Here is a 13994-nt window from a genome sequence, read left to right as displayed (position 1 = left end):
TTTGGTAGTAATTATAGGTCAAAGTCTAAAGCAGTGCTACTGCAGCTCACCAAGTGCCGAAGGGGGCACCAAAACAGGCTAATGATCATCAATCATAATAATCATAATGATGAATTATTTAAATTCAAGATGAAGCGCAACTTCAATAGGCACAATTAGACCATTATACCAAGAACAAGACATACATAATTCATTGAAATAATGAAATAAATTATAGCCCCCCCCCAACAATCTCCCTGTGGTTTATGCCTATCCTGCTGCCAGCTATCATGACACACACACACACACACACACACACACACACACACACACACACACACACACACACACGGAGGTTGTTGGTTAGACTCAAAAACAATGTAACCCAGTTTAGACAAACAGCACGTTTTTGCTTTTAGTTGTTTGTGTTTTCTTTTGTCTGGGGTTATTAATGACATGCAGCCTCTCGCCTTTAGCAGCAGGATCCACAGGTGAGTCTCCCCAGCATGAAGGTTTCGAGCTCTTACAAGAACAATACCTGTATTTGTTCCTGACACAGAACCTTGGCTAAATCACCTTTCTACACCTCAGACATTTGGGCCACACAGCAGCCATCCTGAGGTTGAGTTCTAAGCTCTGTCACAGTTGTCTACATATCCTCCCGAACACTGAGAACCAAAACAAGTAAATAATTAATGAGTATTTACTCTCAGCTCACTCAAACTAGAGTGAATGCAGGCAGGCGACCTCCTCGCAACTCGGAAACAAAGAGTTTAGTGTCAGAGACCGACTTCGCAGGGCACCTGTTGAGAGGCAACGTCTCGCCATACAGTTGCGGTCCGACTCGGACTGACTGCAGTCGCTCTCAGACAGACTGGTCATCCAAATTAAATTAAATGCAAACAGATTGTGAAAATCAGCCGGAATCAGGCTGCCGCTGAGCGCAACTCGTCTGGATTCGTCTCTTCGCGATAGGGACTCTACTCTGGTTCTATTCTTATATAAAAGCCAGCTTGCTGAGTGCATATGTGAATCTCCATCCTTGCAGGAGCTCTGACACTGTTAGTGGAGGGATTTCTGTTTCAGATCTGAGACTCTGAATGCACACTGAGTGCAAGCAGTTAATGTGAATTTATGTGCATGTAGGCAGCAACACGTTCGCAACAGACAGCAATAGATTTTTGTGAACTTTGCTGATTTATCAGAGTTAATTACCTCACTAACTGCAAAATGACAGCAGACTGACTCAATAAGTCTCTGGCTTATTGTTGTTTTATCGCCGTCTTCATGCAGCAAAGTCTTTTTAGAGATGCTGCGGGTGGTCACAGACCTACTCTTCAAAAACACAAGATCACTCTTTGCAAGTTCCCTGCACATGGTCCTTGGTGTGACTCTAGCCATTTATCAAGCTGTTTATCAATTTGTAATCATCACTATTTACACCTTTAATGTCTCCAAAATGATCATCATGGATCATACATGATGATGGAGCCTTTTAAGCTGCAGCGCTGTTGAAAATGCGACTAATAAATGACCGTGACAGCTGTGTAAAATGAAATAAGGGTCATGTGTCAGATTTTCATAGCCTAGTATTTTCAGTATATCTGATAGCAGCATGTCTAAGATGAGTAAGAAACTATTACGTGCTTAACATTTTTTTTTAAACCATAAGATATACGTGTAATTTATATTTTGATTTTGTTATGTAACTGGTCAGGCTTAATTTCTGGTCTGGTCAGACCTAGTCTAGCATAACAAGTTTATCTATCTATCTATATAGATATATATATCTATATATATCTATATCTATATCTATATATCTCTATCTATCTATATCTATATCTATCTATATCGATATATATATCTATATCGATATATATATCTATATCGATATATATATCTATATCGATATCTATATCTATATATCTCTATATCTATATATCTCTATCTATCTATATCTATATCTATCTATATCTATCTATATCGATATATATAGATATCTATCTATATATCTATATAGATATCTATCTCTATATCTATATAGATATCTCTATATCTATATAGATATCTCTATATCTATATAGATATATAGATATAGATATATATAGATATAGATATATATTCCCTTTAAGATCTATAATGTCACTCGTTGTGCCTTTGCTATATGGCAGGGGTCTCTGCAGTGTTGCACTTATATGATATGACCTTCCTCTAGAGACCTGGGAAACATTCTGTATCAATTAGACCACCGAGGCGTTTGAGGAGTCTCGCTGTGGAGAGTGCAGAGAAGAAGCCTGTGACATGCCTCCGCTGTGACGATCGACCACTTCCTCTGAAGCATCCAAACAACGTTTTGAGAGAGAATTAGAGCGATAGAAACAGTGGAGGATTTACTGCCGGTGGGATTTACTCCTTGTTCCAATTTGCAGGGGGATTACTCATTTTTTTCACCATTTATTTATTTTATTTCCAAATTCATTTCTACTTCACCTGAAGGAAAACAAAATATCGAGCCAAATGCATAAATAGTGTCAGAGTGAATAGATAATGACAGCAGGTCAAGTTGTGAGTGAGTCACGTCTTTCCTCCTGGAAGAAAGTGATTACTGTAACACAGAGCTGACAATCATGACCGAGATAATCCCATTTCTCACATGGAGCTCAAATTGTATTATGTCACATTGTATTTTGCATATGCTATCAAAACCTGGATTTAGATATGAAAACTATCTGAAAAAAGTAAAAGTCTGAAGGAGGCGCGGAAAAAGAAAACATGCAGCCACAGGGCTGGCATGCAGGCATGTCACTTTGTCAAGCTGTTTTCTCAGAGAGCTTGATGGCTTCTCAAAGGCGGGAGGAAGAAAAAAGTGTTGCAAAGCATGGTATTCTCCAAGATGAACAGATGGCAGAGCCTAAGTGTGGAGATTTGTTTTATATCTCTATCCCATGTTGCTGCGCAGTAGATGTGGGCTTCCGTTTTCTTTTTCCTCCTTCTTCAAATGTTATCTTACAGGATAACGGACACACGCAATGTTTAAGCTAATGAGGAGTGGGTGTTGCTTTGTCTTTCTCTTTATGTCGTCCCCTCTCTCCCACCAACACATCCTCTTGCCTTCCATTCTCCGTCAAACCCACGCTTGGAGCGGAAACCTATATGCCACACAATTATGCAACACAACTGGGAGTGCTGCTTGCAGACTGGGTGGCTGACTGAAAACACAGCAGACTGCAGAGTTTCTGCAGCTGCATTAACATCCTGTGAGTAACAGCGTTTAAAGGACACCAAGCACTGTCCACTGCCAGATACGTCAGCAATTAGCAGATACGTGGCTCAGAAGTATGTATCCTGAGCGCACTTTTTATCCAGTGCCACTATCGGAACAAATATTCCACTTCAGTACAACGCAAGAAGATCTAGCAAGCCATTGGCTATTGTCTGCTGGCTTAGCCTCTGGCAATGATGCCAAATATTTTGGGGTTTGCGGTGTAGAAAGCAAATATCCCGAAAAAGACCTCACATCTGTCTACCTGCACGCAACCAACCCCACAATACTTGGACTAAAAACAGACTGCAAACAGAACTCTTGTTACTCGCCTACAGATATAAAGATGTTTAAAAATATGCATGTTAAAAAATATTGTGTGCAACTTTAAAAGTGAGTTACCTAAAAGTGAGTTACCTGTCCACAGTACGCTGACATTATGCTATAAAATGATTAAAAAGGTTTTGACATATAACTGGAAAGTGTAACCACAGCAAAGATGTTGGCAGCTAGATTTGATATTTTTTATTCCTTCATTTTTTAAAGTGTACTTCCTGTAATCTACAACAATTGTTTCATACTGTAACAAATATCAAAGTGTAGGGGTGGATAAATGATCTAGAAGTTACTGTAACACTGTCAGCTGTCTGTATAACTGCTATTTCAGCCTTCCTGTTGTAATTCCCATAAACACTTTATCATTGTAAATTATAGCAATGCACTGTAGTCACTCTGTGTGTCACCACCTCTGTGTCTCATTTTGTCACTACTTCCACATGGTAAAAAAAATTCAGCACAATGCATTTTTATCAGCCACCCTGAAGGTGAACACTGGCTGGATGTGACCACGCTACAGTGGTCTCAGTCAGGGTAGACCTTTGTTATGTTAGCTACATGTAAAATACTGGTGGCAGTCAGTGGTACCACTTAGCCTCCTAGTAGATCGTCGCCTTGTTCTCAAGTTATAGCATTCACAAGATTTTCAGCGAACTTGACCAGCGACCTCTGACCTTGAAGTCAAGGTCCCTGAGATTTCAACTCATCCAAGACTTTTAGTAGCTACACCTGTGGCATCAATTTCAAGCTCCTAAGTTGTTTCGTTCTTGAGTTCTTGCATTTACAAACTTGTCAAACGTGTCGCCTGCCCGGCAGCAACACGGCTGAGGGGTGAAAACATTCTCAGTTATTCAGTCACTGAATGCACCACACAATACTTCAAAATTAAGAATTTCAACTTAAACACCTTTGCACACATTAAATCCAGAGCTGTTCATTATCTGAGCAACAACTTGGTTTACTTAAATATTTAAACCGATCAATAATTTCACATTGTTTGCTAAATGAGGTAGTTTAGCAAACAATGGGAAAAATAATGGGAAAAAAGAGCTACAATAAAAGAGACAGAAGAAAATTAAAGTAGTAAGAGGTCCGTATAAAATAAAAACACCTGATTTTTTAAAAAATGTTTCTTAGCTGCAGGAAACAAGATTTAATGCACTTTGAGACGCCAGATGCAAAACTTAATTTTTGGTCAAAAATAAGGTTCTTGCTGTTGGTGAGGGAGGTGATGTAATGACTGACGCTCTCAAGACCAAACACAGGAACCTCAGCTTTGCCAGGATTAACAGGGAGAACATTTAAAAACATTCAGTTATTAATGGCTGTAAAGCATTCATCAAGGTTAGAGAGGCTGTTTATGTCGTTTATGCAAAAACTGCAATAAATGAACAATATTGGTAATTACCCAAAGCATTTTTTAATATCCATAATGGCTGATCCACCAGTATGCATTTCAAATTTACAATATTACAAAAAAGCAGAAAACATAGTACAACATATATATATATATTTTTTAATTAAGATGCAAAATTACAGTTATTTCCTTACATCCTGCACTGAAAAATTTAATTTAAGTAGATGAATGTTATGCTTGATTAATTTCTGACTTCTCAGAGAAGTCTAGAGCTTCAAAATTGGGTTTTAAAAATGCAAATTCAGCACATCATTCACCTAATAAACAGCAACATCGGTTTTTTGCTGTGTGTATATATTACATACATATATATTGAGAGAGAGAGAGAAAGAGGGATTCTCAGTTACAACAACAGTAGTTGAGGAATGACTGGAATAAATTGACCGGTGTTCTTTATAAGATGTTTTACAAGCAAATGGTAAATGCTTAATGTGTGTAAAGGTTAGAATTATAAATGTGACATTCTAAATGGCAGCACGGTGTCACCTAATACCGCTGCATTCATTTCAGAGTAGAGCTTAGCATGATGTACTTCCAGCAATCGACACCTAACCCAGGCGAGCTGCATTCGAGAGGTGGAGGATAAACCGGTTTGATTTGGGTAACAGCATGTTCTTCCCTCCTTATCTTACTCTAAACAAGGATCACAGCATTTTAATCCTTCTAATTATTTTGTTTAATAACGTGTACAGTAATGAGCAGTCTCAGTACGGCAACAGGGGACAATAACTGCAGACTCTGAACACTGTTACATTTTTTACTTATTATTGTTGACTTATTATATTTGACTTACATATTAAAGAGCGTCCTTGGAAACGGAAGAAATGCCTTTTGCTCTAATTTTTCCAATTTCTCCAAAGTGAATATGAGCTGGTTCATTTAGCGGTTTAGTCATAGCAACAGGAATTTACAATCACACCAAGGCTGCACCTGAAAGGCTTAATCAAAAATAAGACGATAATGAAAGCACTGCTAACAGCCACAATACCTCGTCCTCTAATGTCAACCTCAGGTGCGCAGACAATGTTTCGACCGGTTTAATCAAACTCAGAGTGTTGACTCCTTCGGTCTGGATCCTGAAGATAATACTTCTGAAAATCAGGAGCACCAATTGTACCAAACGCTCTTTCAATCTCTTTCCCAGAAACCTTGAAAACTACTTGTTGGAAATGAACACGAAGCTCCCACAATTCAGCAAGTTTTCAGAGACAATCAAAACTGAAAACATAAATGGCGCTTGTGCTCAGCTTCATGTGTTGTTTGACTGTAGACGAGCCAGCGCTCAGTAAAAGTGACAGGAGATGTGAGGTGTTGTGACTCCTCACCTGCCACCAAAACCTCTACTCCGGCAGAATGACAAAACACAAGCCCTCAAATGCCCGCAGGACAACGGAACTACTTTTGAGTCAAACTTTAGCTCCACAGACTTGTCTCTTCCTATTCTGTGAAATCAATGTGATTGCAAACCAACTAAATATTAACATTAACGAAGAACACTTGTAAACATATACTAAAGACCAAAGCAGGAAGCCTGTAAGGCTCCAAACGCTACCAGAGCGAAAGAGGAAGAAGCCAAACACATTCCCCGCATCCTTCCACCCGGGAGATCAGCCTTTGCACCTGTGACCAGGTAAACTTTCCACACAGTCGTTAATGGACACAGCGGCTGTTGTTTACTGAAGACTCCCCGCAGAGGAGACTAGCTGACCCATGTCTGCAACCGGTGAGTGGTACAAATGGCAAACATCTCTTGGAGTCATTATTTATGCAGGAATGCCCTTGGGAGTCTTTGCACTTGTTTACACAGTCATGGCACAGTCCATTCATGACGGCTCCGAGTAAATGAGCCGCTTGCTACCAATTTGTCCTGGACGACGAAGCTTTGGGGCTCTACTACCCACGGTTACTTTGACGCCGGCGTGTGTGCGTGTGTGTGTGTGTGTCGGGGTACGGAAAAGAGGTTAACGCAGCACTGCTGTGCTGTTGGGAACCGACCCGGAACTACGGACACAAAAGTCCCAAGGGTATTAGGAAGCACAGTGTCACATTTCGAAATAAATGAGAGAAGGGTTTTTTTCAAGAAGAACGCCACGGACTTTCACCTTTGAAATGGGCTGTTTGTTTGCCCGAGGACGGGGACAGTGGTCAAAGTTAGTGAGCACCGCCTTTCACATAAAACCAGAACCAAGGCAGGAGTTTTATGGAGGTTGAAGTCAAAGGCAAAGTAAAGAAAAAGTGAGTGCGGCACGATGTCGGGGAACCGGTGTAACTTTGCTTACAATAAAAGTGACAAGAGCGGTGTGTGCGTGGCAGAGATAGAGATAGGAATGGCGGTGTTGCGTTATTTTTCTTTTAAAAGAAACTGTATTAAAACAGTCGTTTTAGCAGAAAGATGGCTTCCTTTGAGGTGTAGATACCTTCATATGTAGCTGCACTTAAGTACAACAAATGCGCAGATGTCCAGTCAAAGACATAAAACCATCAGTATCTGCGTTAAATTGTTATTTAAAACCACAGCTATGGGCTTAAAGTTTAGGCTGTCGTCTAATGATGTATACACACAAAAATAATACTGTGGACTAACAAGCACAAAGTTTTACATGTACTTAACCAAAGGCTAAATGAACCAGTTTAATGAAGCAAAGTGGAGGCATATTGTACTGATGACCTCATGCATTCTGCAGTAATGAGAAACCAACATAATCATTTTGTTCTCAAACTTTTTCCCGTGCTGTCACACGAAACAATTAAACAGAAAACCGTTAAACAGACCGCGACATCAAAACGCGAACCTCCTCCGACTCTATTAATAACATAAAGGCATCAAACGCGGCTCAAACGTGTTCAAAAGCGTTTTTAAAGATGCTCCACCCCCGAGTGACGATGCGTGCGCGTTTTTACTTTGAGTCTAAATTTGCGTGCATTCGATTTGTGATTGAAAAAGACACAAAGAACCAAAGGGAACGAATTCAATTAAGCGTAAAGTACTGAAGGCTAAATGACTCCCCCTATAGTTCTCAGGATTTCATCCAGCGAAACAGCAAAAAGGGGAAGAAATGTGTTTAACAGGGAGGCAGCGGCTGAGAGAGAGAGAGGGGAAAGAAGCGATGGGATAATTTAACAAGCTTCCTCCTAAACCACTCCAAAACCTCCAGAGTTTAATTGCTGGGAGGCAACATTATCCCTAGCAACACTGTGTCTGTCTCTTGGCTGGGATTCGGTGGGTACCTGCTGTATCCACTCCCCGCACAATACAGCGCCCACTGAGCCATATAATCCTCTCAGGCCCTCCTCTTCTGGAGAACCACATTCAATCTCTTTGTGACACGGGAAAATCTCCTCTTCTCCATTTTTTGTCAAGGTACGTGCTTCAAATAAGTCCAATCAGTAGGTGCCGTTATGTGTGCACAATGCTACGGGGAGCCGCAGAGGAAGGGGAAACAGAAAGGAAGAGTTAAATAAAAAGACGTTTGATTTGCCGCTGTGAAATTTGGGGCTACTTTCCATTCCTCTGCGGAGCTCCCTGGAGCAGCCATATTTCTGTTTATGTTTAAATGTGAATCAGTCAGATGGGCTGTTGGGTTCCTGCTGAATCATCCCACTCTCCCCTCAGAAAGCAGGAGGTTACTTTTGAACCAGCTGCCTTGTAGGAGAAAACAAGAAACCGACGCCACTTTCTTCCCGACTCCTCTTTCAAGTTGCCCTTGAAAAGAAAATTACGACAACGGCTTTGATGCAACGCAGACATGCTTCGACATATTCACCATAAGTGCAGACACAAACTACATTATCATTCCAATGAGTTTGTTCGGATGTCTTTTAAGCGTCTGAGTATTGCACAAGCCGGCGAGAGAAAAGTTGTTTTTTTTTAACAGAACATGGAAACGGTGGCTCATTACGCGAAATGGCAAAAGAAGAAAAATGGTTCTTCGCTGTCCACTGGCTTGTGACTTAAGTCAATATAGCACTTGGAGACCTGCGAGAGTGTTTTTAATGAAAACGTGGTACGTAATGAGAAATTATAAAGGTGGCGTTCCGAAGAACATTTCTATGATTTATTAATTTTAACAAATGACGACCTTTACTTTCCAGATTTGGTTCCCCATGAGCAAATGTAACTTTAAGGCACAAACGCTCATTCTTTTTCCTTTATTGTATATTTTCTGATTAATTTCCAGATGATGACAGCGGCATATAATCCATTTTATGCCTAAATATAGCTTTGCATCTTTTGTTTGCTACACATGTCAAAATGTTGCATTTGTGTTCAAGAAATCATCCTACCTGTCAAAGAGGGTGGAGCTCGGAGGTGTCGGTAAGAGGAGAAATCACTTGTTGTTGCACAACAGAAGCCCACTCGTTATACCAGTCGCTTACTGCAACAAAATAAACAGACACAGTTAGATGTGGTGATCATTGGTAACATCCTTTATATTTGATCCCATAAATGTAACTGAAGCTTGTGTAGAAATAATGCGTGTGCAGATGCTGCTCAGTTATTGTCCTTTTACTTTATATGGACCCATAACTAACCAGAGAAAGGTCAGAAAAGCTTAATTGCTCTGGGTGGAGTTAATTGCTTTGCTACCAGTTCGAATAAATAAACTAAAAGAAATTAATAAATAAATCATCACAGCTTTCCTATTCTGCCTTTGGCTCTCAGCCCCAAGACCAATGTACCCACTTAACATGAAAATATGAAACATGTAGCTGACTCTTTCCTCTTAGAACTGTTTAAAGTCGCAGGTTTTTATTTAGAAAATTAATGGTAAATAATGTGGGATTGATATGTTGTTTACCTTCCTCTATCCCACGAACAACAAACAAAAGAGGGAATGACAAAGCGAGGCGTGCTCGTGATAATTTTGCAACATCTCTCTGAGCTCTGAGGATGCACACACACTCGAGAAACAGAATATTTCCACGTTTCCCACAAACTTTCCTCACCAAATGATCGGCTGTAAAAAGAAGAAGAACGAGAGGTTGCTAAGGATGGGATAAAGTATCTGCACTCGGCATCTGCACGGACCGGCTGAACTTTAATGCAGCTGTTCGCATCCTTAAAAAGATCCAACGCTGCTGCAGGAAATAAGACAGTGAGGTGGAAGGTTAGCTTGTAATCCATAACACATAGTTGAGGGTGGCCACGCTGGCATCGATTCCTTGTGAAAATTGTAATGGGCCTTGGCTCGAGCAGCACAACCCAACAAATACAACCGCGAGGCTTCGGCTCATTTGTAGTCAGGCCACGGAGGTCGTTTCTGAAATGTTTGTCAAAAACGTGGTCAGCTGCTCAGCTCCCACTCGCCGCTCTGTTTTTGCAGAATTTGTAGCATGTGACGGCCGCAGCGCTAAGCCAACACGGCGAGCGTTTTAAGGAACGTTAGATGATATAAATTGTCAGTAATGAGGCACAGGGGACGGCATCCGTGACCTGAAGAGGTCGGCCATAACGTTCTGCCTCGCAGCTGAATAAAATGCATCCTGAGCGCAATTTAACAGCCTTAACATGAGCAGGTACATACGGAGAGACAAGCAGAGGTCCGAGAGGGCGCTGCGCTAGTCGCAGAGGTCACGCGCAAAACAACAACGATACACAAACACTGCTGACAAGGGGAAAATGTGACGACTGAGTGCTGTAAAATGTATGAAGAAATGGATGGAAGGGTCATTTTACTGAGCAGCGCCATTAACATCGCTGCCCTTGTCTGAAATTAAGCTCGGATCAGTCACTCACACGCGCACGCACACACGATCGCACGCGCACAAAGAGCAGCAGTTTTTACATTTCTCCTCTTTTCGCCCTCGCGGAAGGAGAGGTCGACATTTTAACTGCAGCGGCGAGGAGATGGCTTCCTTTCACCTTGACGGGCATATAATGAACATTTTTCATTTTGAGCTTAGCTTCACTTACAGAGTCAGTCAGCTATTTTCTCTTCCAACCCTTTTTTTTTCTCCCTTCCTGACATTTTCCTCTGTGGTTTTGCCAGGATGATCTTCACAGTAAATTTGTGCCCCTTTTAAAGAAATGGGTTACATTTCTGTTGATTTCTTTTCTTTGCGTTTTTTTAACCCCACAGAGCTCATTTCCATAAAGGTCCCTGTACAACACAAACAGGGCTGCTGTAAAGCATGAGACACAAACAATATGCTAATCACACCTTTTTCAATTAGAACCTGGATATCTATGAAATCCATATTATTGCTTATTTATTTAGCCTTTTGTAAATAAATAAATGCAATTTTTGAAACGACAACAACAACAAAAAAATATATGTCTGTGCTTATGAAGTACGTACGGTAGGTTAGGAAGGGAAAAACACCAGTGCACAGAAGCACACAGAGAGATTAGTGAAGGTGCATGAAAAAAGGCATAAACGAGACACAGTTTGCAGAGACTTCTGCACAAAGACACCGCTCTCACTGTAGCTTTACACTGTGTCCTGCTACAACAACAGCACTGTGCTGTGTATAATATAAACTCGATGCATAATAATCAGCCGTTTCATTGTAATCATTCTGTTATTTTAGCGCTCATAGTGCTCCACAAGCAGTTCATTTCTGCTAAATATAACTTTACGTTGACTGTCCTGTGAATTATGAGACAATATCAGTAGTGGTGTGCGATACTGCATATTTTGGTATCGATCCGAGTAAATATGGGCCAATATCGCCGATACCGATGCCGATACCCGTCAATAAATAAGGTGGATGTGCCATTGAATTGCTAAAACTCAATTTTCATGACCTTGAGTGATTTTTGTGATGTTTTTATTATTAAATAGTTAAAACCCAGGACATAATTAGGACAAAGTTTATAACTAAATAGAAAAATAATTTTATAAATTTTTTTTTAGAAAAATCTGAAATAAAAAGTGCACGCAAACCAGTAAACAAATTAAAACAAACAAGTTCTGTTGAGAAACTATAATACAAAAATTACAATTAAAATTCTCAACAACAAAAAACAGCTGGTGAAAATATAAATAATATGTAAACAACTTAACAACCTTCAAAGCCTCTGAGTCATGTGACGGCGCAACATCTAAACACAAGGGGAGGGGGGAGCAAAGTGTGCCTTCTCTGCGCCGACACAGGAGCGGCGAGTCCGGCGCCCTGGCTGTTTCGTTGTCACCGAAACCACAGCGTTGCAAACAAGAGCGGCACTTAAAGTAAAGAAGCGATCTCTCCGGGCTAGTATCGATCCGATACCGATGCAGACTTGGTATCGATACAATCGATATTTGGATCGATCCGCCCACCACTAAATATCAGCTTTTTGAAATGCACGCTTGCAGGAACGCAGTTTTTAACAGTTTAATGACCGTGATGAAAAGGAAGCCGGGCTGGAGGCGATGGCATCGATAGCTAAATCCTAACACTGCTGTAGTGCCATCCAAAAAAACTGAAAAGCCCACTGTCACGTCTGCTGAGGGAGACAGCGTCAGACGATGGCGGCAGAGTGAGCTGAAGGACGAAAAGTGAGCCTGCACAAAGCTATAAACAAAAGCAAATTTAGACCGAGAGAAACAAAAACCTAAACCCGGGTAAACTAAGCATTACATATCACCTGAAACCTGGAAACATGTGGAGTGGTGGGGGCAGAGGACACGCAGACAACCCCACGAGGAGCAAAGGAAAACACACACAATGAAAACGGAGGGTAATGAGGGAAAAGGTAACAAAAGGGAAACACAGCTGAACCTAATCTGATGCATGAGACAGGGAGGAAGCAAAACACAACACTCAAACACGGGACTGTCAAAATAAAACAGGAAACACATGAACGTAGAAACCAGGATGACTAGACGTAACGCAGCACACAGGGGAGGCATATTAACAACACCCAAAGACTAGAAATCACCCAAAATACTGAAAAAATGAGCTAAAAATACAGACTAAACCACGAGAAACCACTAAATGACAGAACATTAAATAATCAAACCAGACCCAGGACCGTGACACCCACCCATATTAAACATCCACAATAATCAAGGCCTGAACACAAAACAAAAAAATACAAAGGTATTAATATAAACTTGCCATATTATTCTTATTAATAATAGTTGTACACTCCTAATATTGTTCGAGCTGTGTGAAAATATTTCCTGTCATTTAAGATGAACAAAATCACCACAAAGATGGAAAAACAAGCACAAACAAACCACAAAGACAGTAGCTTATATTATAAACGACCCAGCCCACCTTGAGGAAATACAGTTCACTGGTGGGACTGTGCATCCCGACACCATCAAATACCTCCGTTCTGTCACAGAGATACGAGTTATCCTGGGAGCAATTAAATAATAAGTGATAACAGCTTGTGTCCAGTTTAGCAGCTCTCTGTCATTAGTCTCCTTTTCATTCACATTTTTCCCTCGTCTTCATTAACTGCTTGGCTCTGCTAAGGCGCTAAAAACTACTTTTTTTAGTTCACAATATTAATCCTGCACGCTGAAAAAAATGACGCTTATAGTGTCTTTAAATGTGAAGCTAAGGGCCGCTTTACAGGGGAAGTGAGGAGCATCTAACTATTGCTATAAACCCGGTGCGTCACGGCACCGGCGCCAAAGGACACCTTGTGCCTGTCTGCGAGATGCCAGCGGCTTTGACAAAACAGCACTATTTTACGCCCTGGGAACGAGAGCAGGCTGGATCGCGAAACGTTCTGGTTCAGTGAAAACTCATTGCATGCATCTTATAACCTCAATTAGAGAAAGAAATGAGAAAAGAGCAAACCCCTCCATACCCGAGAGAACATACAAAAATGATTAATTATCCTCAAACTCAAACTGTAAACTCTTATAACGATTTCAGGACCAAAAATGCTAAATGCACCGACGTAACAAAAACAAGTCTGTGCAGAAAAACCCTGACTTGTATTCAAAAGGCAAAGCGAGGGCCACGCGTAGCACACACGCGTGCACACACACTCCCGTGCACACATTTGGCCACACAGGGGGGGGCTGGCAGGGTGCATTCCAAGACAGCTGGTGAAAA

General features: G+C 40.9%; 1 protein-coding gene across 3 annotated transcripts in view; it reads right to left on the bottom strand.

The window, feature by feature from the left end:
- Window positions 1-13994, bottom strand: part of LOC102308260 (RNA binding protein fox-1 homolog 3) — a 436461-nt gene that overhangs the window by 335506 nt on the left and 86961 nt on the right. For all 3 annotated transcript variants that reach the window (XM_014334179.2, XM_014334182.2, XM_042221529.1), the window contains one exon: window positions 9279-9370. The gene's annotated coding sequence lies outside the window, so the exon portion shown is untranslated. The remainder of the gene's footprint in view (window positions 1-9278; window positions 9371-13994) is intronic.

This window comes from Haplochromis burtoni, unplaced genomic scaffold (genome assembly GCF_018398535.1).
Source record: "Haplochromis burtoni strain Fernald_Lab_line unplaced genomic scaffold, NCSU_Asbu1 Contig_68, whole genome shotgun sequence".
NCBI classification, from domain to species: Eukaryota; Metazoa; Chordata; class Actinopteri; order Cichliformes; family Cichlidae; genus Haplochromis; species Haplochromis burtoni.
This window is presented reverse-complemented; position numbering and strand designations above follow the sequence as displayed.